The sequence below is a fragment of the Lepidochelys olivacea genome, assembly GCF_965140295.1.
Source record: "Lepidochelys olivacea isolate rLepOli2 genome assembly, chromosome: 1".
Taxonomy (NCBI): domain Eukaryota; kingdom Metazoa; phylum Chordata; order Testudines; family Cheloniidae; genus Lepidochelys; species Lepidochelys olivacea.
The window spans coordinates 158,069,690-158,095,766 of record NC_140411.1 but is presented as its reverse complement, the minus strand read 5'-3'; positions in this window follow the sequence as shown (position 1 = coordinate 158,095,766).

The following is a 26,077-nucleotide window of genomic DNA, read 5'->3' as shown; positions in this document are numbered from 1 at the left end:
CATTAATGGACTTAACCTCCATGAATTTATCCAGTTCTCTCTTAAACCCTGTTATAGTCCTAGCCTTCACAACCTCCTCAGGCAAGGAGTTCCACAGGTTGACTGTGCGCTGAGTGAAGAACTTCCTTTTATTTGTTTTAAACCTGCTACCCATTAATTTCATTTGGTGGCCCCTAGTTCTTATATTATGGGAAGAAGTAAATAACTTTTCCTTATTCACTTTCTCCACAACACTCATGATTTTATAGACCTCTATCTTATCCCCCCTTAGTCTCCTCTTTTCCAAGCTGAAAAGTCCTAGCCTCTTCAATCTCTCCTCATATTGGACCCATTCCAAACCCCTAATCGTTTTAGAGTAGCAGCTGTGTTAGTCTGTATCGGCAAACAGAACAGGAGTACTTGTGGCACCTTAGAGACTAACAAATTTATTTGAGCATAAGCTTACTTACTATATTTTCCATTCCATGCATCTGATGAAGTGAGCTGTAGCCCACAAAAGCTTATGCTCAAATTTGTTAGTCTCTGGGTGCCACAAGTACTCCTGTTCTTTTTTTTTCAAATAATTTTAGTTGCCCTTTTCTGAACCTTTTCTAATGCCAGTGTCTTTTCTGAGATGAGGGGATCACATCTGCACGCAGTATTCAAGATGTGGGCGTACCATGGATTTATATAAGGGCAATAAGATATTCTCTGTCTTATTCTCTCTCCCTTTTTTAATGATTCCTAACATCCCATTTGCTTTTTTGACTGCCGCTGCACACTGCGTGGACGTCTTCAGAGAACTATCCACGATGACTCTAAGATAATTCTCCTGATTAGTTGTAGCTAAATTAGCCCCCATCATATTGTATGTATAGTTGGGGTTATTTTTTCCAACGTGCATTACTTTACATTTATCCACATTGCATTTCATTTGCCATTTTGTTGCCCAATCACTTAATTTTTGAAGTTCTTCACAGTCTGCTTTGGTCTTAACTATCTTGAGCAGTTTAATATCATCTGCAAACAGGATCACCTCTAGAGCCTTTCTTAAATATTAGCGTTACATTAGCTATCTTCCAGTCATTGGGTACAGTAGCTAATTTAAAGGACAGGTTACAAACCATAGTTAATAGTTCCACAATTTCACATTTGACACACTCTAGGTTACTGCCATTATCTACTCTATTTTAGTCAATTGTTTTTCACTCCACTAAAAGCATATTTACTTAATTTTAACATATGTGATTAAGGCTTTTTCTTTTATTAGGAAAGGGAATTTATTTTTTTAATTATTGTGGCATTTATATTTACTGATCAGTCAAGTACATGTCTCACTAACATTTGACTCCATTGTTGCTATTAGTATCCTACTTGGAACAACATTTTCATATTAATTTAAGTTATTTTACAGATATTACTAAAATACAATTTGAAAATAAACAACCTTCATCTGCACAGTGTCTAAAGTTATGTGTTTAGCTAAATTTTTGTAAACTGGCACTGCTAAGGTGAGTACAAGCTAAATTTACATTCTACTATTTGATTGTACCACTTTAAATAATGAATGACAAAACACAATGGGGTAATAAAAGTAATAATGATAATTACTCCAGTCAGGACAGGTGAGGCATTTTAGAACTCACTACGAAAATATTTAAATTTAAGCATAAGAGAGAAATAGAATTAAGAAATGCACAGACCAGTCAAGAAAACTAAAATAACAGCAATGTAACCCTTAACAAAACTGTGAAAGAATACAATTACAGAGAACATATGTGCCTTTGCATTCCAACAGAAAGTTCCGAGAAGTAAAAACAATGGTAACACAAGTGTGTGTTGGGGAAGTGTGTGAGAGAGTGAGTGTGTGTGTTGGGGAAGTGTGTGAGAGTGTGTGTACACAGCTGCATGGACAGGACTTCTGTCCAGGAGCATGCGAGCCACTTGCACACACTAGCATGCCCAGGGACAGCTGACGGTGAGCTTGGTGCCCACCCCACGGGGAGCAGTACAGCCACGCCGGAGGAGCTACCCAAGCTGGGTGCTGGCTTCTCTGAGCAATGGCCTGACATGCTGCTGTTTTCGCTGCTGCGGTTCCTGGCCTGGTCGCTGGCCATGGACCTGATGGTCTCACTCATTGTCGCTAGATCCCTGCAACTCCATGGATATCTGCTTTATATCCACAGATATCTGCATCTGCAGATACAAATTTTGTATCCGAGCCGGGCTCTACCCATTGATGGCTGTGCTGGAGGAAAAGATTCTTGGATTGGAGCAGCAAATTGAATTGAGACTCAGAGAAGCTGAACAGTTCCTAGAGAGCCAGGTCCAGGAAACATCAGTACCCCAGATTCAAGGAATAAAGGAGCTGGTCACCAATGAGTTAGAAAGAGAGGACATCAGAGAAGGAGATGGGGCTGTATAAATTTCATGGCCTCCATCTCATTAGAAGAAGAACCAATCTCCTTGGGGACAGGCTGGATAGAGTAGTCAGGAGGGTTAATAACAAAAAGGGATGGTAAAAAGAGGGAAGGTATGAGCATTCATTTAGCAAAAATCAAGATGTTGAGAACAAAATTATTCAAGGAACCTGTAGTGAGGTGGTATGGTTCCCCGTACAAGTCCCTCTGGACACCAGAGTGGGCAGAGCCAGGGAGCTCTGAGCCCACCCCACAGAGGATCAGGCATTGCCCCTGAAGTATAAAGGCCCGACCGGCCTGCGGTAAAACCCAAGGGCTGGCCCGACCTACCCCGCACCAGCTACCCGGAGGAGTTGCCAAGCCTGCCCCGCACCAGCTACCAGGAGGAGTCGCCAAGTCTACCCCTGGCCAGCTATCCCGAGGAACCCATTGTGCTGGACCCCCTGAGGACACCACCCTGACCCAGGTACCTCAAGAGGGGGAGTCTGGAAGTAGCCTGGGGGCAGCTGACCCTAGTCTGGCTGCAGCACTACCAGAACCCATGTCAGTGTGTTGTGGCCAGGATCCCGACTGACGCAGCAGTGGGTCTTCTGCCACTGCTAGGGCCCCGGGCTGGGACTCAGTGGAGTGGGAGGGCCTGCGTCTCCCCTTCCCCGCAACTCACGGGTGGCAGTCTCCCCCCTTCCCAGGACCTTTGGAACCTAGGGCCTGGGCCTACTGTTTATATACTGTTGTTGCTCAGCCCCTGCCTGAGGGCCTGAACACCTGACTCACCATTGCCCAGCCCTGACCTAGGGCCTGGGCTTATGGTGTTATTTCTACCTTCACAAAGGCCACAGAGGATGACTTCTGTGGCTGGACTAATTCCCCGCAAGACCTATTCCCCAATTTAGTGAGGCGGTTTGGTTCCCCGCTGCCCCAGAGAGATGAGCTCCAGCTAACCTCTCTTCATGCCCTTTGGTTCTGTAGACAAGAAATTCCTGAATTGCCTAAACAATGGGGAGTCCTTGTGACACCTTAGAGACTAACAAATTTTATTTGGGCATAAGCTTTCGTGGGCTATAACCCACTTCATTAGATGCATGGAGTGAAATATATAGTAGGCAGGTATAAATATACAGCACATGAAAAGATGGGAGTTACCTTACCAAGTGGGGGGTCAGTGCTAACTAGGCCAATTCAATCAGGGCGGATGTGGCCCATTCCCAACAGTTGACAAGAAGCTGTGAGTATCAACAGAGGGAAAACTACTTTTTGTAGTGACCCAGCCACTCCCAGTCTTTATTCAGGACTAATTTGATGGTGTCAAGTTTGCAAATTAATTCCAGCTCTGCAGTTTCTCACTGAAGTCTGTTTTTGAAGTTTTTTTGTTGAAGAATGGCCACTGAAGTCTGTTATTGAGTGTCCAGGGATATTGAAGTGCTCTCCTACTGGTGTTTGAATGTTACAATTCTTGATGTCTGATTTGTGTCCATTTATTCTTTTGTGTAGAGACTGTCTGGTTTGGCCAATATACATGGCAGAGGGGCATTGCTGGCACATGATGGCATATATCACATTCTGTTACTTTCTTTGTTGGGCCTGTTCTGTAGTAGGTGACTTCTGGGTACCCTTCTGGCTCTGTCAATCTTTCTTCACCAGGTCTAGACAGCATCTCAGCTGAGGTTTTTAAAGATGATGGAACAATGCTCCAGCACAAACTTTGCCAACTCCTTGACAAAATCTGGACCTGTGAAGAAATTCTACCTGACTTTAAGAAGGCCAACATTGTTACAATATTCAAGAAAGGGGAGAAATCTTTGTACGGGAACTACAGAGGTATTGCTCTCCTCTCCATCGCAGGGAAGGTTCTTGCCCAGATCCTACTAAACTGCCTCCTTCCCCTTGCTAAGGAACTCCTCCCCGAATCACAGTGCGGCTTCAGGCCATCCCAGGCATAACTGACATGATCTTTGTGACATGACAGATTCAGGAGAAGTGCAGAGAGAAACACCAGGAACTGTTCATGGCATTCATTCATCTAACCATTTGACTCTATCAATCATGATGCTCTATGGAAGGTGATGTGTAGGTTTGGCTGTCCACAGAAATTCATTTCCATCATCTGACTACTCCATGATAAGATGACTGCCACCATTTTGTGCAACGGCTCAGAGAACGAACCATTCACCATTCGCACTGGTGTCAAGCAGGGCTGTGTCATTGCTCCAACACTCTTCTCCATTTACCTTGCTGTGATCCTGATTCTCATTTGCGACCGCCTTCTTGACTGAATCGGGATTGCATATCGTATGGATGGCCACTTCCTCAATCTTCAATGTCTCCAAACAAAATCTAAGATCATGAGAATTGGCATCACTGACCTACAGTATGCAGATGACTGTGTCATTCTTGCACACTCAGAGGCCGAACTGCAAAGCACCCTAAATCTTTTGCAGATGCCTATCACAGCCTGGGTGTCTCTCTCTTAACATTGGAAAAACCAAGGTACTCTACCAGCCCTCACCTGCACAAACTACTCTTCGTACTCCACAAATCACCATCAGTGGAGAACCCCTGGAAAATGTGGACCATTTTCTGTGTCTTGGCAGCCACCTCTCCCAAACAGCCAGCATTGACACAGAAATTGAATACAGGATCCGCTGTGCCAGCACAACTTTTGGAAGACTACTCAAACAAGTCTTCAATGATAGGGATCTACAAACAGGTACCAAGATCTTGGTTTACAAGGCAGTTGTCATCCGCACCCTTCTCTATGGGTGTGAGACCTACAGACGCCATCTCAAGCAGCTGGAGTGGTTCCCGCAGCGCTGCCTCAAGAGGATTCTCTGGATTAGCTGGGAAGATCGACATACCAACATCAGTGTTCTCTCTGCAGCCAACTTCCGCAGTATAGAAGTGCAGGTCATGAAACACCAACTCCACTGGGCTGGCCACTGTGTACATATGCCTGACACGCGCTTCCCAAAGCAAGTACTCTTCTCTCAAGTCAGGGAAGAAGGGCTCACAGAGGGCAGCTGAAGCATTTCAAAGACATACTGAAAGTACATCTTAAAAAGGGAGGCATCAACCCAATGAACTGGGAGGACTTGGCACAGAACAGAACACAGTAGCACCACACCATACACCAAGCCACAGCTCACTTTGAGGAGAACAGATGTGCTCATGAGACAGAGAAGCAACAAAGAAGGAAAGAAAGGGTATAACAGTCCAGCCAACAACTATGTCTCCTCAAAGATTACACCTGTCACTTCTGTGGGAAAGCCTGCAGGGCAAGAATTAGGCTCCTCAGCCACTTAAAAACTCACCAATGAATCCCCTTGGCAGACATCCACCGTCATATCGAGTGATAGCTGAAGAAGAAGAAAAGTATCTACATGTGGAACAAAAAGATGATGGGACTTAGACTCCTAAGTCACAGTGGTGTTGAAAATTTTACCCTGCAACTTCAAAGGGAAATCAGAAAACCCTTGTGTTAGGAATTGGAACATCATCAGCTGGGTTGTATCTTGATCTGGATTCTGAAAATTGAGTTGATCCTTTCTTCAGACTAGAATTGTTGGTACTATATATGTGACAATCGGGAGAGTTCAATGACACTTGCACAAGACCTGTTTTTCAAAATAGGTCTTGTTTGGAACTCTGTAACTTAAATTGCTGACATTCTGTTCTTTGATTTATTACATTTTAAGTGTTGTATTATTATGGACAATTGTGGTAGTTTCTTTTAATAAAAGTATACATGTGTGGTACCAGAAAATCCTAATCCTAGGAAAAATTGATGTTTAAAAATGAGTGGCAATGATTTACAGTAGACCCAATGTTTTATTGTTGAAGAGCATCACTTTTGAATTAAGGAATTAATTTCAGTTTTACTTCAAATGACAGCAATGAAAATAATAATTTGGAAAATGTGGTTTCCTGAGACCATTAGAATTAGTCCATCCCTCAGGATCTGATCTGCCAAAGAAAACTTATTTTAATTGTGTAAGAGTCTGACTTGCTTCTATTGACTATTTTTAACCTTTTCTTTTAATAGGAAGCTACAATAAAATGATCACCTATATTATTCAGAGATTAAGCTGTATTCCTTTTCCTCAAAAGTGAAATAAAAGCATTACCGCAAACACAGAGTATGGTATTTCCAGTAATTTATCAAACGTCTTGCTAGCAGTTACTTAAATCTTAACACCCACCACACACAGCTCATTTCAAGCAACAATGTGCTTTCCCTAGGATTGCATTGAATTCATATCTGTGCTTGCATGTAAATTTAAGAGTAAACAATAACCTAAAATGATGTGAATTAGTCACATGTTCTTACTATAAAGTTGTTCTACCATTTTGTCTGTATCTTTCATAAACCTGAGACATCTCCTGCATTGCTCTGGTTCTTTCCAGGAGTTTGTTAGTGGGTTCCTCTTCCCAGAACGCAAAGATTTTTTTTGTGTCTACTCTGCAGCTATAGGTTAGAGGACAGTTGTTCATTCTTGTTGCCCTGATTGCAATAAGCTCTTTCCTCTGGGCCTGAATCTCTAGATTTGGATTAGAAAACCATACATTTTGTGACTCAGACTAAACACCGAGTTGAATCTGTGTAGCTAAAGGTGTGCTGTTAAAGTACAACTCTAAGGTGCCACAAGTACTCCTTTTTCTTTTTGTGGATACAGACTAACACGGCTGCTCCTCTGAAACAACTCTTGACATTGGTTTAGATCTGGCTTGTATTAGTTTAATTTGCTTTTGCAAATTAAAGGTTGCCACTTAATAGCCTCCCGGAGAGCTAAGCAAGTGGAGTTATATGGAAGCTCAGAGAATATCTTCTGCACCTTATGTAATTCAGTTTCACTCTAATTAAAACTAACTTGTTGTTTTTACAGCTGAACTCTTAGTGAATATTGCTTTGCCATTCTTCAGTACTGCTATCCCTCAGAATTTGGCCCCAGGTTGCATGTATGCAGTAATTGGTCTGAGTTTCAGAAGGCAATGTAGTCAGAGACATTTATCTTTCTAAGTAACATTTTTGTACTTTTTGTTGTACCTATAATTACTTTTTATTATCCCAAACTTCTCTAGGCAACTGGAAACCAGGCTATTCTAGATGCAATTTTGAAAAATACAAACTCTAAAACTTTAACTGACACAACAATTTACTATGCATTCGATATCTGCAGCATTTCAAGTGTCGCAGAATCCTCCTTTACTGAATTTTATTCAGCATAACTAATGCTTGTGTCACATACATAGTCCCATCCCCATCAGTCATACTGATGTAATCAATTTTGGAAAGCATGGGAGTGCTACAGAAAAAAGAACTTTGTCAAACCAAGCGTAAGAAAGCAAATTTAAAAGTGGTGCTCAATCTAGAGTATTAAATCCATAAAGATTTCTTACATCACAGTTATTGGCTTTTGGAGATTACCCCAGTGGAACTCTGATAAAGCAGTGGATGTTGACTGGTGATTTTTAGCATGCCTGAGTTAAAAGAGCAATGTCACATAATTTATTTAGGTTAATACATTGTTGGTGGGGAAACTGTAAGCATTAAGTAATGATCCTGGATTCTTTGTTTATATAAAAAAGCATTACATATTACACACTAAACAGATATGTCTTATGGTATGCATAGAATGATAGAATATCAGGGTTGGAAAGGACCTCAGGGGAGGTCATCTAGTCCAACCCCCTGCTCAAAGCAGGACCAGTCCCCAATTTTTGCACCACATCCCAAATGGCCCCCCAAGGATTGAATTTACAACCCTGTATTTAGCAGGGCAATGCTCAAACCACTGAGCTATCCCTCCCCCCCTATGTTGTATACTGCATGTTATATACTGTATCAAACTGATATTATTCACTGGGAATACTGTTGTTTTTATTGTGCTCCATATCAGTGCAAAGCATAAGACATGCCAAATGACAAGGTTCAGGCTTCTAGAGTATTACATACAAGATACCCACCTCCAAAAAGGTTGTGGTGATTACTTAATATTTTTAGCACACTATGCCTATATCACATGCTAGCAGGTGAGGGCTTTTAGGACTGAATATTTTAAGACTTAGGCATAGTATTTTAGGACTATAATGTGGAGGTGGACCTTCATATTTTCTCTCAAAGCTTTGGTGGTTTTCCAGAGTGCATACTAATTAGACAAAGTAGAAGATTTAGGGATATACTAGTGAAACAGGTGAAAATGATTCTAGTGATAATTGAAAGCTAATTACTATCCTTACTCAGCAATTGGCCAGCAGATAATGTGAAGCTTATTAACAGAGAGACTGAAAAAATAACAATGCTTTTTGGTTTGGAGTCACAGAACTTGCTAGAGGTAGACTGCTCTAACACTACTGCAAAGCCTGATATAATTCTTTTCTTTGATTATATTTTCTCCTAACCTAGGCCAAAGAGCTTGAATAAAGAAAAATTCTAATTAAATACATGCATACGTAGAAGAAAAAGGAGAAAATCCTGTATGTTCAAAAAACTGAAGTCACTGTATCAGTGAACATTTTCAACTACATCTCAGCATGTTAAAATACGCAGTGTTGCCGACTCTCATCAGACTTGTGACATTTCAGTGCTCTTCTTAAAGCCTCAGCTGCTGGAATCATGTGATTGTGAGAATCTCCACTTTCATTTAAAAAAAATGTAAGTTTCTAGCTCTCTTGGCTGCAGAGTAAAGCTTGAACATGTGAAATCGAAAGACACAAAACCAAAAGACAAATAAAGACCTAAAATGTCTTATTTTAAAAAAATTGACTGTGTTAAAGCTAGTCTCATGATTTTGATGGGGGCACATGATTCATGATTTTTGCCTTTTGAGGAACTGGTAAACAAGGGACTGATTTTTTTCTCAGACCAGTTTTACATTGAGGTAATACCTTTGGCTTCAGTGAGGTTATTTCTGCCCTGCCCTGGTGTAAGTGAGAGAAGTGGGCTAAAAGTATCCAGCTGCAGAAAGGAGACAGAATGATTGCTTGTAGCTAATCAGCGTAGTGACACTGTATCTTATACACTTAACCTCTACTGCTGGACTGACTGGCTAATGTAATAGCATGTTGAAAAACTCAGGGCCACAATACTTGTGAAGAGCTTCAAGGAGTTTTGCTGCCAAGAGACTGATACTTTTGTGGGCTACTCAAGTATTTCAAAACTTAGAAGTAAAAATGAATAGTGAAGCTGATCCATTCTGTTAACAGGTCAGTTGTTTCTTACACAAAGCAGAATGGCCATTAGAAAGGAGATCCAGCTATATGTTTATAGGTAGGGGTTTTTTTTAAGCTTATTGGTGAAGACTTTAAAAAGTGATTAGTGGTTTTTCCGTGTGCAACTTGAGATGCCATAAAGGAGCCTGACTTAGAGTGTGGGTGCTCAGCATTTTCTGAAAATTGGACGCATCGAGTTGTCTCAAGTTGGGCACTCAGTCACTTGTCTCTTCTGAAACTTCTGGCGGTAGGTCTCACATTTATGTTGGCCCTTTATTGAGGTGACATGACAAATCATAAATTATGCACGATGTAGTTTGTCTTTCTTTTTGTACGTGATTAAAATGCCACGAGAATGTAACCTAAGTAAATCTTATTGAGCAGCACTGTTTGAAACTATTTCAGTTTTCAGTCTCTCTCTTTATCAGGCAACAGATATTCTCATCTGTTACAGGAAATGAATAAGGCATACTATTACCACAGGCAGTTTCCTTCCCTGGCATGCGCATGCTTTACTAATACAGAGGAGAAATCCAAAAATATTAGCGGTGACTAAGCTGCACCACCTACTGTGACCTAATATAGCATCTTACTGGATATTAACATTTATCTGGGACTGGCTTAACCAGTCAGATGTGGAAATAAGGCAATTTAAACAAACAAACAAAAAACCCCCCTCCCACCCTGAAAAAAACAACCAAACGGGAAAAAAACCCAGACCAGACTGAGCAGACTCAACCCTATGGTAATTGCCACCACACAAGAGATCTAAACTTGGTTTCCAAGCCCATCCTCTCAATCCCCAGGCTGACAGGTGTCTCAAAAGCCAGAGAGAGGGCACCTTCTCTTGCGCTTAAATACCCCCCTCTGGATGAAGCATGAAGTGGCACAGAAAGGTCCTAAAATGTGTTAAATCTCAACACTACAGTAATGGAGGTCTTTGGTAAAAGAGGAGAAATGGTGGATTTTGGGAGTCCCTTTTGTTGCTGACTTTGGTACATGCAGGTGTACTTGGTTTGGGCTAAGTTGACTTGTCCGTTCCAATGCTTGACCCTTGATTTGTCTTGCAACATGGCTGGCAAATGTAGGCTTTAACCATAAGGGAAAAAGCAGTCTTCAGTTCTGCTGATGACTAGGGGTATGCATGGTTCCTATATAAAGTGGCACACAGTAGTTTTATGCAGTAAGTATACACAAATATGCATGTACTTGGTAAGCTTTCCTGATCACGGGTGGAGGAATGATGTGGGTTTCTGTTAAGTGAAGATAGTTAGGGTGACTCCGCTTTTTATTAAACATTTATATGACACTTGAACATTTCATGGTGTCTCTGTGCCAGAGCTTACTTGTGCCATCTTTTAATTTTTAAACTTCAGTAATGAGTATTTTGAAAGGGGTTATTGAACAGATCTATTTCTTTGGTTAAGTTAACTAATAAAATTTATTTCTCATGTGTGTCTGTCTGCCTCCCGTTATACACTACACTTACATTAACAATGTGATTTAAAATGCATGAGGTAAGTATTCTAGACTCTATTTGCTGAGTTTCTGTGGACTCACAACTAGCCCAGCTAGTTTCATCTTCATGTGCATGTACTAGTTTGTTGGAGACATTTGGCTCATTGTGTTCTTTCACCGTGGATTGTTTACTGAACAAACAGACCAAAGAGTCTTTCAAATTTTAAAAGCCAACAGCTCTGAAATGGTTTAATAGAAAATTTGAGACAGATGCCACAGCAATGAATAGGCAATCTTTGGAACTCATGGCTGCAATACATTACTTGGAAGAATATCTGGACAAGATTAATAAAATTAGACCATTATCAGGGAAGAATAGCATCAACATTTGTACTGTAGTAGCTTGGGTAAAATTCCAAGGGTTTTCAATTCAGAGGCTTCAGGGTTTAAAGTGATCACCAGTTAGGGTCAGAAGAAAATATTCTCCTCCTTCCTCTGCCTACCCTTTGGTACAGTTTTGAAAATTAGGTACACTATGGTGGTGTTCTGCCTTCTTGGGAAATATCTGGTAGTGGCAAACGTCTGGGACAGGATACCAAATCACCATGGGCCATTGTTCTGTTCTGGTATGGCAACTCCTATTTCCTATGTTCCCTCTTTTCCACTGTTCTAGGTATCTAGGTCTCTACTAACCCCAAGATATTAAAAACGGCACACAGGAAAATAATACAGGTTTTATATCAAAAGGGAGAGATCTGAAATGAGGAATTTAGCCAAGTTGAATATTATAGACCCATTTGCTAAATCCTGGATGGGATGGAAGTGGAAGAAGAAGACGACAACGAAATAAGTTTATGGGACCCCTCAGTCTCCCAAGATATTTGGGAACAATAACAGTGGGAACAAAAGTGGTGTGACAGAGACTGAATTGTCTCCAGAAAATTTAAAAAAAAAAAGAGAGCTGTCCCTGAACATTCACTGATTCCTTACAGCTAAACCTTTTTGTTCTACGCTGCTCTAGAGTGTGGTTGAAAATGTATGTAAAAGAAATTTAATCAAAAAGCATTGAATTATTCCATTACCCTAACCTTGCTAGCTGAGGAGTTATGTTGGAGAAGTAAAATTGAGACACTTCAAATCTCAAGCAAAATAGAACCATATGCAAAAAACCTCTTCCACTGTGGTTATTTTATATGGATTATCTGATTTGCACTCTTTAAGATTTCTGGATTCTTTTCTGGTGAGTCTAAATAGTAGGGATTGGGTATGTGGTAACAACCTCTTCCAGCAGAGAATAATCACTCTCTTTAGATATATACCAATATATTCATTTTCCTGTAGGAAAATGGTTTATCTTGATATTTTTTCATCAAGGCTAAATGGGAGGAAACAAACTGAGCCTGTCTTAGCTGATGTTCAGAACTCATTGAAGCCTGCATACCAGACGTGGGGAATTTATTAAATGCTATTTGTGGGGTATATGCTGTACATGTAGGTTTCCTGAATATCCACTGCCAAAAGCAGTTTAGGTTGGAGAACTTTATTTCAAAGACCTTTTCTCTCTCATTTTTAAAATGGATATGTATTCCATAGCGGTATTAGTTTGTAACTTTAGCTTGTGTTTCAAAGATTATACTAGTACTCATTCTGCTGGGAAAGCTTGTTTTGTTAGTGATTCCATCATAAAACTTTTTTCCCCCAGAGGTTATGAATTTAGTCTATGGTGAAACTCACTGGGCATGATTTCACTGGATGTGTTACTTATTTTTTAAAATAAAAATTATTGGTGTATTTGTCATTTAATTGGAACTGTAACAATGAATGGGCCTATTTTCCTAAAGTTGAAGAATCTCTAGGAAACTTTCTTTAAACTCATAACACTAAAAGATCATCAAGTATATGAACAAAAATGTCGATGTGATTATTAAACATTATCAACTTTGGCTATTTTTTTGAAAGTTATACAGGTATTGTGTTAAGTAACTGTAAATATTGCTATAACTGCATTGCTATAATTATCTCCGTACTTTTTCCTCAAATGGGAGATTCAATACTGGTTTATATTTGGTGAGATTTTTAGCATCAAGATATGATTCCTTGTGTACAGGCCTCAACAGTATCTCCTCAAGAACACCTGGCACCTTGCCTTTGGAAAATTTCCACCAAACCAGGTCTGCACCTCTAGCCTTCCCCACCCTAGAGAGTTCAATGCAGCGTGGTTGTCATTCAGAAGCACCTCCAATTCTTCCAAAATTCCATATATTGATAGATTTTTAGTACCAGAAGAAATCCTTAGAGCATCTAGTCTGACTTCCTATGTAACACAGGCCACAGAATTTCACTCAGTTATCCCTGAACTGATCCCAATAACTTGTGTTTGACAAAGCCAAGACTGTTGGGTTTCAGTGAGCAACAATGGCCAAGACTAAGTCTGTCATCTTGATTTTGACTTCAGACTTAGATATGTAAAAGGTCCACAGTTAATATGAAAATGAAGCAGCATATAATAATTCTTTCTAAACTGATGATCTATTTTCCTATTAGAAACCCTGCTAAAAGCACTCTTTGGCAAAGAATGAAATAATTCTGGTAACGAATTTGATTTCAGAAAATTACCTGGTGTGGTATTAATAAGAAATTACTAAGTTTCTTCCTGGGCAGTTTAATACAGTATAAAGAAGTTATATCCCTGTTTACCAGCCAATTTAATGTATCCTATATAATCCGTAAATGCACTGAAAAACTAAAGCACTAGTATCGCAAAGAGTTACATATGTGCTTAACACAGATGAGTAGTCCCACTGACGTTTAAATCTGTTTCCTTCTCTAAAAGAACGATTCAATATAGCAGATAATCTCATAGAACCTACTTGTTTGTTTCCAGGGTGGTTTTCAGTTTTTCAATAGCTGTATTAGATGTGCTTGAGTACCTTTTTACAGCTGCTTGTAAGGAATCCAATAATTCCAATGTTCCTGCGGAAATAGGTAAGAAGTTTTGAACCAGGGTGGGAACGAGGGGAATGGAGGGGACTAACACTAAAAAATCAAAACTGCTAATGCAAAAACTGCAGTTAAAAACAAATTCTGTAATTTACGGTAATACTATAATCCAGACAATCTGCATTTGTAGAGTAGAAGGGGGAGACTGAAAACTATACTGTCCGAAAAGCTTAAATAGCCAATAAAATAGTCATTTGCAATGATATATTACAATTGCTCTAGCCAAAAATAAAAGGGATGGGGCAATTTGTATAATTAAAGTTCTCATGGAAATTGTCTGATTTTACAATCCCACCAATGCTTCGCAGTACTGGCCTAATAATTAAAAATTGCTTTGGCTTTCACTGTAATTATAATGATTTGGTTTTAGTGTGCATATCTTAAGTAGGCCTGTATGCTTCCATTGGAATCAGCAAATTAACTAGACCATTTAATTGTTGCCACAATTCCTGTAGCCATGTAAACACAGTTGTACAGACATTTTCAATGTTTGTTGGAGACCTATTAAAACAAGGGGCTACTCTGACTTTTGGAAACATCAAAAGAATGAATGCTGTGATTTATCACTTTTCATATTTTCAAATGGTAGTAAAATCAGGAAGACAGAGGAGTAAAGAATAATAGAAGGTAAAGAATATAGTATTGGGGGAATGGAGATGCCTAATTAAAGTGGTTCTGCAAAGCAAATTTATTGAAGAAGAATGCTTGAAGCCTAATCTAGATGTGGAACACTAAGGCTAAATAGGCTATTGTTCTGGGATATCTCCCTTTTTGTCATTGTTGCATGTCTAGTCATTGGTCAACCAACAATTCTGATGAATAACAGTATACTTGAGAACAACTTAGCAAATCAGTTCCTAAGGATACTAGGTGGAGACAAAAAGAAAATAAATCCCACGATCGTATGATCTGAAGGTGAAAGAGGTTGTACTCATAGCTATGAAACATTGGAATTCCCACCACTTTTTAACTGGCAGTAAAACAGGTGGTTTTGGCAACTACAAAAAATAATTCAGTTTAAGATGTGTTGAGTAATTATTTAAGTATCTCTTTCAAAGCAACTACCATTCTTTAGTTTTATATGAAAGAAGAAGTTTTCATCCTCTGGCAACTCCTTTTTGAATGTTACATTTTCCACTGGTTTCCCATTTAGAAGTTTTCAGATCCTTGTTTGACAAAATGTTTGTTTCGGGTTTCCTTCTTTAGCTTTTCATCCGTGCTTTTGCTTCACTGCCATTACCTTCCTTACTTTCTCAATCACCACCTTAGCTTTTTTTCAGCCCAGAATTCTCTATCATCTGCCTTTTGTATAGCTAGGTATGGAATTGCTGTGTACAGTAGAGCTGATTTTGTTGTTTGGAAGGAAACCTTGTAGCTAGTTTATTGGATAGCTTATTTTCTTCTTTGCTAATTAATCAAACGTTAACACCAACTTTTGTAATGAACATATATTAAGTAGATACATGTACAGTAGAGTGACTTCAAATACATCTGCCTGAGTATCAATTGTTGGGCTGAGAATCACTCTGCTTGAGCGGCTTCCAATGAGAAGTCCTATGTTTGGCAAAAATCCCCTTAACAAGACCAAATATTTGACTTGCTTTTCTCATTTGCAGACAAAGACTTTGAGATCACCTGCTCTAAATGGACCTTTAAAACAAAAGCACAAAGAAGTGAAGTCACTAGACCACAGTTGCAGAGTAGGAATTCAAACCAAGGTCTCCTGAGTCCCTGTCTAGTGTATTTCTCAGCTTTGGTGATCTACTCAAAATTTGGAAAGCCATAGGCATTGTTTTTAAATTACTGCCACGTAACAAAATTACACAAACAAGCAACAAATTATATTCACTATGTAGGAACCTGGAAACCAATGAGCACAGCCAGACTTAGCAAGATCTCCTTATTTTATGCTTAATTAGATCAAATTCAGAAACACCCCTATGACTACCTGTGGTTTGAGTAAAATCTCCCCACTGTGGGAGTAATATGTGAAATGTAAAAGAACAGATTCCCTTGTGATTTCATTCAGGTATGGTAAATGGCCACATACTTTGGGCCAAATTCAGCAAGGAGGAGAGGCCCTGAGACTCTTTGTAACAACCAAATTACTTGCAATCTTTTTTTGATAAGATTGCAGATTTGGTTGATAAAGGTAATAGTGCTGATGTAATATACTTCGACTTCTGTAAGGCGTTTGATTTGGTACTGCACAATATTCTAAAAAAACTAGAATTTAATAAAATTAACATGGCATACATTAAATGGATTAATTCCTAGGTCTCAAAATGTAATTGTAAATCAGGAATCATCCTCAAGTGGGTGAGTTTCTAGTGGGGTCCCACAGGGATCAGTTCTTCGCCCTATGCTAATTAACTTTTTTATCAGTGACCTAGAAGAAAACATAAAATCATCACGAATAAAGTTTGCAGATGACACAAATTTTGGGGTAGTGGTAAATAAAGAAGAGGATGGGGCACTGATAGGAGTGATCTGGATCACTTGATAAACTGTGTGAAAGCAGACAATATGCATTTTAATATGGCTAAATGTTAATGTAAACATTTAGGAACTAAGGATGTAGGCCATACTTACAGGATGGGAGACTTTATCTGGAGAAGCAGTGACTCTGAAAAAGATTTGTGGGTGGGGGTGAATAATCAGCTGAACATGAGGTCCTAGTGCAACGCTGTGGCCAAAAAGGCTAATACGATTCTTGGATGCAGAACCAAGGGAATCTCGAGTAGGAGTAGACAGATTATTTTACCTCTGTATTTGGCACTGGTGTAACCACTGCTGGAATACTGGGTCCAGTTCTGGTGCTCACAATTCAAGAAGGATGATGATAAATTGGAGAGGGTTCAGAGAAGATCCACAAGAATGATTAAAGGTTGAGAAACCATGCTTTCAGTGGCAAACTCAGGGAGGTCAGTCTATTTAGTGTAACACAGAAAAGATTTAAGGGATGACTTGATTACACACTTCAAGTACCTACATGGGAAGAAATATTTAACAATGAGTTATTCAGTCTAGCAGAGAAAGGTATGACATGATCCAATGGCTGGAAGTCGAAGCTAGACAAATTCAGATTGGAAATAAGGCGTAAATTTTTAATAGTGAAGGTATTAACCACTTGAACAGTTTACCAGGGGTTGTGGTGTATTGTCTATTTCCGGCCATTTAAAAATTAAGATTACATATGTTTTTCTAAAAGATATGATTTAGGAATTATTTTGGGGAGGTTCTATGGCCTGTGGTCTATGGGAGGTGAGACTAGATGATCACAGGGGTCCCTTCTGGTCTTGGAATCTATAACTCTACTGAAGGTGTAACTCCTTATGCCAGCCATGAAATCGGTTAATTTTCTTAAATGATGTTTAGAACAAATTACTGTCTTATTTACCTCGTAGAACAGGCTTAGAACAGGAACACTGGAAATTGTGTGTGCACTTTATTTTGATACCGACATTTCATCTGTCTTCCAGTTAAACTTTTTGCATGATTGTTTCCTGTTGTCGTCTTCCATGTTGGCACATGAAATTGCAAGCCCATTAGCAAGAATTTTTAATGAATCTGTAAACTGAGGGGTTGTACCGTATGATTGGAGAATTGCTAACATAGTTCCTATTTTTAAGAAAGGGAAAAAATGTGATCCGGGTAACTATAGGCCTGTTAGTTTGACATCTGTAGTATGCAAGGTCTTGGAAAAAATTTTGAAGGAGAAGGTAGTTAAGGACATTGAAGTCAATGGTAAATGGGACAAAATACAACATGGTTTTACAAAAGGTAGATCGTGCCAAACCAACCTGATCTCCTTCTTTGAGAAAGTAACAGATTTTTCAGACAAAGGAAATGCAGTGGATCTAATTTACCTAGATTTCAGTAAGGCATTTGATACCATGCCACATGGGGAATTATTAGTTAAATTGGAAAAGATGGGGATCAATAGGAAAATTGAAAGGTGGATAAGGAATTGATTAAAGGGGAGACTACAACGGGTCCTACTGAAAAGTGAACTGTCAGGCTGGAGGGAGGTTACCAGTGGAGTTCCTCAAGGATCGGTTTTGGGACCAATCTTATTTAATCTTTTTATTACTGACCTACGCACAAAAAGTGGGAGTGTGCTAATAAAGTTTGCGGATGATACGAAGCTGGGAGGTATTGCCAATTTAGAGGACAGGGATATCCTACAGAAGGATCTGGATGACCTTGTAAACTAGGATGAAATTTAATAGTGAAAAGTGTAGGGTCATGCATTTAGAGATTAATAACAAAAATTTTAGTTATAAGATGGGGACGCATCAATTAGAAGTAACGGAGGAGGAGAAGGACCTTGGAGTATTGGTTGATCATAGGATGACTATGAGCCGCCAATGTGATATGGCCATCAAAAAAGCTAATGCGGTCTTGGGATGCATCAGGAGAGGTATTTCCAGTAGGGATAAGGAGGTTTTAGTACTGTTATACAAGGCACTGGTGAGACCTCATCTGGAATATTGTGTGCAGTTCTGGTCTCCCATGTTTAAGAAGGATGAATTCAAACTGGAACAGGTACAGAGAAGGGCTACTAGGATGATCCGAGGAATGGAAAACTTGTCTTATGAAAGGAGACTCAAGGAGCTTGGCTTGTTTAGCCTAACTAAAAGAAGGTTGAGGGGAGATATGATTGCTCTCTATAAATATATCAGAGGGATAAAAACCGGAGTGGGAGAGGAATTATTTTAGCTCAGTACCAATGTGGACAGAAGAACAAATGGATATAAACTGGCCACCAGGAAATTTAGATTAGTAATTAGACAAAGGTTTCTAACCATCAGAGGAGTGAAGTTTTGGAATAGCCTTCCAAGGGAAGCAGTGGGGGCAAAAGATCTATCTGGCTTTAAGATTAAACTTGATAAGTTTATCGAGAAGGAGTACTTGTGGCACCTTAGAGACTAACCAATTTATGCATCCGATGAAGTGAGCTGTAGCTCACGAAAGCTTATGCTCAAATAAATTGGTTAGTCTCTGAGGTGCCACAAGTACTCCTTTTCTTTTTGCAAATACAGACTAACACGGCTGTTACTCTGAAACCTGAAGTTTATCGAGGAGATGGTATGATGGGATAACATGGTTTTGGTAATTAAATATTCATGGTAAATAGGCCCAATGGCCTGCGATGGCATATTAGATGGGGTGGGATCTGAGTTATCCAGGAAAGAATTTTCTGTAGTATCTGGCTGATGAATCTTGCCCATATGCTCAGGGTTTAGCCGATCACCATATTTGGGGTCGGGAAGGAATTTTCCTCTAGGGCAGATTGGAAGAGGCCCTGGAGGTTTTTCGCCTTCCTCTGTAGCATGGGGCACGGGTCACTTGCTGGAGGATTCTCTGCTCCTTGAAGTCTTTAAACTACAATTTGAGGACTTCAATAGCACAGATATAGGTGAGAGGTTTTTTGCAGGAGTGGTGGGTGAAATTCTGTGGCCTGCGTTGTGCAGGAGGTCAGACTAGATGATCATAATGGTCCCTTCTGACCTATGAATCTATGTTGCTACTTTGAAAGACTATTGTACAGTATTATGTAGGAAGTGTCCAATAGGGTGAAATGGGTTGAAAATGGGACTTGGGCTACTAATAGGCTGATTTTGTTCCCACTAAAATCAATGACAAAGCTCCAATTGATTTCAGTGGTGCAGGATCAGACACTGTTTAAAATTTACCCATTAGTCTACATTGAGGCACTCAAAAAGTGCCAGATTTTTGCACATCCAGCAGCTCCCATTAATTTCAGTGGGAACTTCTGGGTTCTCCATTCATATTTGTGGGAATCTGGCCATTAGTAACTTAAATTGATAACTCTCCAGAAATACACAGCCAAAACAGAGTTGTTACATTAATGGAAGATTTTGTCTACTGCCAAAATTATAGACAAACCCACTGCCATAGGCAAGTTAAAGTTTCTGGAAAGCATTGTAATTTAATACTAATGAAAACAAAGATGCCTTTAATCAGATATGGTTTGTATTACTTGAGTTCATGTCAATGAAAACAAGACAACCAGATCATAACATATTGGACCTAATCTATATATCAAATTCCTAATAACCATCTTTGAATTATGTAATTTATGGCAATATTGACTATCGTATTCTCACTTATAGATATTATTCAACCAATTCTTTGTCTATTTTTTAATTATCTTTCTCTGGTAAAGAGAACTGTCTACATTTTGTGTTTGTGCTTTAGCATAAGGCCCCAGATGTAACACTGCATTCATTCATTCGTTCGTTAAGTGCATAAATGAACTATCATTATTTTTATACTACAGTAGAATCTAAAAGCCTCAGCTGAGATCAGTGCCCCATTGTTAGAGACTGTCCCTGCCCCAAAGAGCTTGCAGCCCCAAATAGACAAGACTGGCAAAGGGTGAGTGGGGAAACAGAGGTACGGAGAGGTGAAGCAACTTGTCCAAAGTTACACAGTAGGTCAGTGGCAGAGCAAGGCAGAGAACCAAGGTCTCCTTAGTCCTGGTCCAGTGCTCTACCCAGGGGACTGTGCTACTGTCCATAATCAGACAAATACATATGGTTAAACAGTTAAATGAAGATTTCAACTACAAATTAGAACTAAATGTTCATAACAAGTAGTACAGACAATGGATCCTTAGCTAAGGAGACAACATATTTAAGATCTCTAGCAGAATCATAAGAGGCTACATCAGGAACCCCAGGCACAGTCTCCATCAAGAACACAAAAGTACTTAATACCTCCAAGTAAGTAAACTCCTGTCTCATGTGCCACAAATATCTAGTAATAGCTCACATCACAAGCCACCATGACAATTGCAGCCAGTTACATTATATATTCAAAATTTTAAATGAAATATGGAAAACTTCAACGATTACATTTATAGTAACTGTTTCATGCTTTGTGTGCTGGGTAATAACATAAGACTCCATGTGCACACAGACTGGCTTCCTGGTGCCTTCTTCAAACTGTTCCATCCTGCAACCTGTGTACCTACCTCCCAATTCCATGCAGGTTGCTATAGTCAATATAACAAGTGGAATTAGGGGGACCAGAAGGCTTAGGCTACTAGATTCCTAGGTTAAGAGAAGAACAACAATAGTCCTCTCCCACCTCAGAAGAAGTCAGAAGCCAAAAGAAAACAGGACACAACTAATTTCAGGGGAGGAAAAAATGAGAAAAGAACAAGAGTGAGGTTATAGGTATAAAACAAGAGAACCAGAATGGGACACCAAGCAGAGAACTCCAGACAACATCCACTGTGCTGAGAAGATTATCCAGGGAATCAGCCAAACTCTATCTGGATGCATGACTGCTCATGCTCAGGGAAAAAGGCCCTACAGTCCTAGAACACCCTCATCTGGCTTCTCCGCCTGGACTGATAGATGGCCAGTTTGGCTAGCACCAGGAGCTAGTCAAGAAGAAGGCTTTAGTTGACAATTGGATACAGGACCTTTCACTTCCAGGTCAAATCTGACCATGCGATTTGACTGAGATCCTCATCACCAAGTGATTGAGGATCTCAGTCAAGTTTCTAGAGGACTGTTATCTTCATCACAGATGGACTTCCTTCCATGCACTTATAGAAAATCCAGAAAGTGGCACCCTGGTACATACTTTTTGCAGATGCTATAGTGCTCACGGGGGGAAGCAAAGAGGAAATGGAAGAAAATTTAGAGAGATGAAGGTGTGTATCTGAAAGAAATGGCATGAAATTCAGCAGAAATAAAACAGAGTACCTGGTATGCAGATTCTATGACACCTTGCACAAGCAGACAATGAGACTGTAAATCTGGGTGGCCAGCCACTACCAAAGGTACAGAAGTTCAAGTACCTAGGTTCAATAGTATAGGTGAACTCAACAACAAACTTATAAACAGAACAGGAAAGGCCTGGGCTAAAGGAAGAGAAGTGAGGGAGTAATCTGTGATAAGAGAAACTTTTAAGTTTGATAGGCAAAGATCTTTTGCATGTCTTCAAAAGCTGGGTACTAAGGAAGAGACAGTAGCAGTTCTTGAATACCAGTGGAAATATAATGTCAAGATGAATGCTTGGAGTTAGAAGGATGGAACATATTCAGAGCAAATGACTTAGGGGACTGTGAAGGTGCTGTCAATTATAGAAAAGCTGAAGGAATCCAGGCTTAGAGGGTTTGGGAATGTGAAAAGAAGATAGGAAGAATATATAGGAAACAGGTGGTAGACTTAAAATGGAGGGCCAGAGAAAGGTCGAAAGACCCAAAACAAAATTAATGGATGTCATACAAAAGGATCTGATTAGCTGAGAAGTTTCCGGGGAAATGCTTCAAGCAAAACTGGAATGGAGAATGGGGACTTGAGGAGCCAATCCCATATGGGACCAAAACTAGCAGCTGCAGAAGAATTGCCTCCACTACAGAAATCCATTGGCACAATCTGCAGTGGCTTATACCCTCATTAGTTTATTCAAGAATGTATTTACTCCCTGCCATTTTAAAAATGTGTTTCATTTTCCATCTTCTGAGCCTTCACAAGTGTTTAGTGATTAGAGTTGATGGTGGCCGAATACTAGCAAATAATTCCACGTAGATCCAGGTTTGAATAAAAAACAGTCAAAAATATGTGATATACAAGATATAAAATATACAAGAAATAAAATGGGAATTTGATGGTCGTTGGAGTTACTCCGATTATTTTTTTGTTACCTTTCTGTTAACATTTCTGTGTGTTTGTATTGACTGGCCACCCTTCAGTACTTATCTTTCTTTCACTGAGTGTACGGCTTCTAAAGCATCTCTGTTAAAACTGCAAACAGAACAAAAATATTTGCAACCACTCCCTCCCTCCCTCTAGCTAATGAATTTGTTCTTTCAGATTATGTTGTACTGTGGTGTAGCTTACTTCTTTAGCATTAGCAATACACAATGCAAATGCAGAAGACTTATTTACAAAAGCCATCCCTAGATGGAATCTGTCATGCTTTCAGCTCAGGGAATCAGCATAGTTTGACCTTGCTATTGAATATATTTTTTTTCACTTTCAGCCATTGGTTGTCAAATGGCACATGGGGCTGTTGCATTTCACATTTACAAAAAAATATGTACCGTTATAACAAAGGTGGAGATATTTTGCTTGAGAAACAATCATAATTGTTTGGAAAATACTTGTGCAGAAAAAAATTGAGATACTTATGTAATCCTTAACAGCTGAGATAACACGATAATATTTTGGAGTTGAGACGTACAGGACATTTAAATCAATATAATTAGAATAATCTGAGGACTGAGCAAAATGATCAATATTGCAATATGGCTTACTTATAGTAAATCATATTTGTCTCCTAGGGTAGGATTATAGATTCTGACATGTATATTAGAGAGACATAGAAACATATCCATAGTGAGATCTAAGACTATTATTTCACATTGATACATGGAAGGATATATGGGAATGATTCTTGTTAAACAAGGATGAGAACTGTACAAAGTTTGTTTTTTTCACTGTTATTTTGTTCTGCTCCCATCCCTACATTTGTTTGGTTTTGTCCATGTGTCGCATCTCATCATAACCAAGATTATAGGTTCCTTGGGGCTCTGCCTTTTTATTTCATATTGGTACAGTGCCCCACACAAAGGGCACCTACTGAGGCCTCCAAGTATTACCATAATACAAATAATGTAAACAATTCTAGGGTTCATCCAGTATGGTGGTTTCCATGTTCTTCACTGTAAGGTACATTAATTACATGGGATAAATCAAACAAATTTTAATGGACAGAACTCTGTGATCTGTAGGCAGCAGGTATTGTTGTGTGTTTAGAACAAGAGATACAGTAGAACAAAAGCTGTAGTTAAGGTATTAGTTTCAATTGCTGCAGAGGATTGATGAGTTCTATGGGGTTAATGTTTAGATAGACCTTTTAGTAGGTTTTACAATTACGTTCTACTTAGAATTACAGCTCTTCATGCTAATTGTCAGCTCAGTTAGGGTCTGATCCAGTTCCCATTGAAGTCAATGGGAACTAGATCACCTCCTAAATCAGCAAATACAGCTATACACACCTTTGAGGTAACAGGACACTTCATCCTCCCTGGCATTTTTTACCTATTGCCAGTGACTTAACATGATCTCCTTTGACCGTGTGCCACCCTAAAAAGGTCTGAGAGCAGCCATTCCCTCCCTATCACCATTAAAAATGGACTGTTTGAGCAGGAGCTAATTCTCAGGCCCTCTTCCTTAGTTTGGTCTGAATCACCCAAAACTCAAAGCCACAAAAGAATAAATCAGCACTATTCATTTTTCGGAGTCCACATAATTGCGCTTCTCTGTGTGAGAGAGTGAGCGTCCTTCTTTTCTACAGTGCAGTGGAGCAAATTTGGAGAATGTCCAAAGTTAGGGTTACCAAAGAATTGAGTGTTTAATTAAAAAAATGTGTTTCCTGAATGGAAATTGAATTCTAGGGTTCCAAGCTTCCCATTTTCTTTCTAAAATCATTGGTGGTGTTTCTTTTAAAATGACTAAGCAGCATTGTGAATATTGATGGCAAGAGGAAAAAGAGAGGCCACGTGAGGGCAGCAAATACTTAGATTATCTAATCCACAGTACAAGACAGAAAGTGGAAAAACAGAGTATATTGATCTCCGATTTATGTATCTCATGATTTCTGGCTGTCTTGCATAGAGCTCTGTTACAAAATTATCACCACCTGTAAAGGAGATGGAATATCATTTCTGTGGGTCTGCAAAAGATCACACATTTTTTGTTCTTGCCTGGGTCCCTTTTGAAAAAATGTAAAGGATTGTGTGTGTTTTCTGTGGGAGAGGGGGTTGAACTGTGGAGTTTCCAAATAGGAAAATCATTTTCACATGGCACTTTTCCACAACTGTGTTTCACTGGTTCTGTATAAAAGCCTTAGGAAAATATATACAGTAGGATAACAATAACATCTGGTTTGCCAGCATAAATTTAGTATGTGAGCATGTAATAATCAGAAATGTACAAGATAAAGACTATTATAATGCATAAGCACATGAGAGTCAAACAAAGGTTGCAGAGGAAACCTTAATTCTGGCATTTCCTAATGTTTAAGCACTTGACTTTGCAAGCATAATGTTCTTTTAATATAGCAATTTTCTAGGTTTTTAAAAAAACAAGCTGAAAAAACAGAAATTGCATCATGTGGAACTGTATTTATTCCCATGTGGTTCATTAGCAGGGTTAAAACCTTTAGATCTACTGAAAAGACCTCTACCACTCAAGCTGACAGAGTACCTGATAGCAGTAGTAAGTTGTCATTCTCTGTGTGGTTTCAGAGTAACAGCCGTGTTAGTCTGTATTCGCAAAAAGAAAAGGAGGACTTGTGGCACCTTAGAGACTAACCAATTTATTAGAGCATAAGCTTTCGTGAGCTACAGCTCACTTCCTCAGATGCATATCGTGGAAACTGCAGCAGGCTTTATATATACACAGAGAATATGAAACAATACCTATTCCCACCCCACTGTCCTGCTGGTAATAGCTTATCTAAAGTGATTTCCAGCACAAATCCAGGTTTTCTCACCCTCCACCCCCCCACACAAATTCACAGGAGAGTGAATTTGTGTGGGGGGGTGGAGGGTGAGAAAACCTGGATTTGTGCTGGAAATCACTTTAGATAAGCTATTACCAGCAGGACAGTGGGGTGGGAATAGGTATTGTTTCATATTCTCTGTGTATATATAAAGCCTGCTGCAGTTTCCACGATATGCATCTGAGGAAGTGAGCTGTAGCTCACGAAAGCTTATGCTCTAATAAATTGGTTAGTCTCTAAGGTGCCACAAGTCCTCCCATTCTCTGTGTGGGTCATCCACTGGAGGGAAATGACACACCTGGGGATTATGCTCTGTAACTACTAGAGCTTCCTTTCCAATCCTGACCCCTAACACTTCTGCAGCTGGTCCTTTGTCCCAGTATCCCCATGCCTCCCCATACTCTCCCCCGAGCTACACACACACACCATGGTTCTATGTTCTAGTCCTCTCCCCCCTTTCT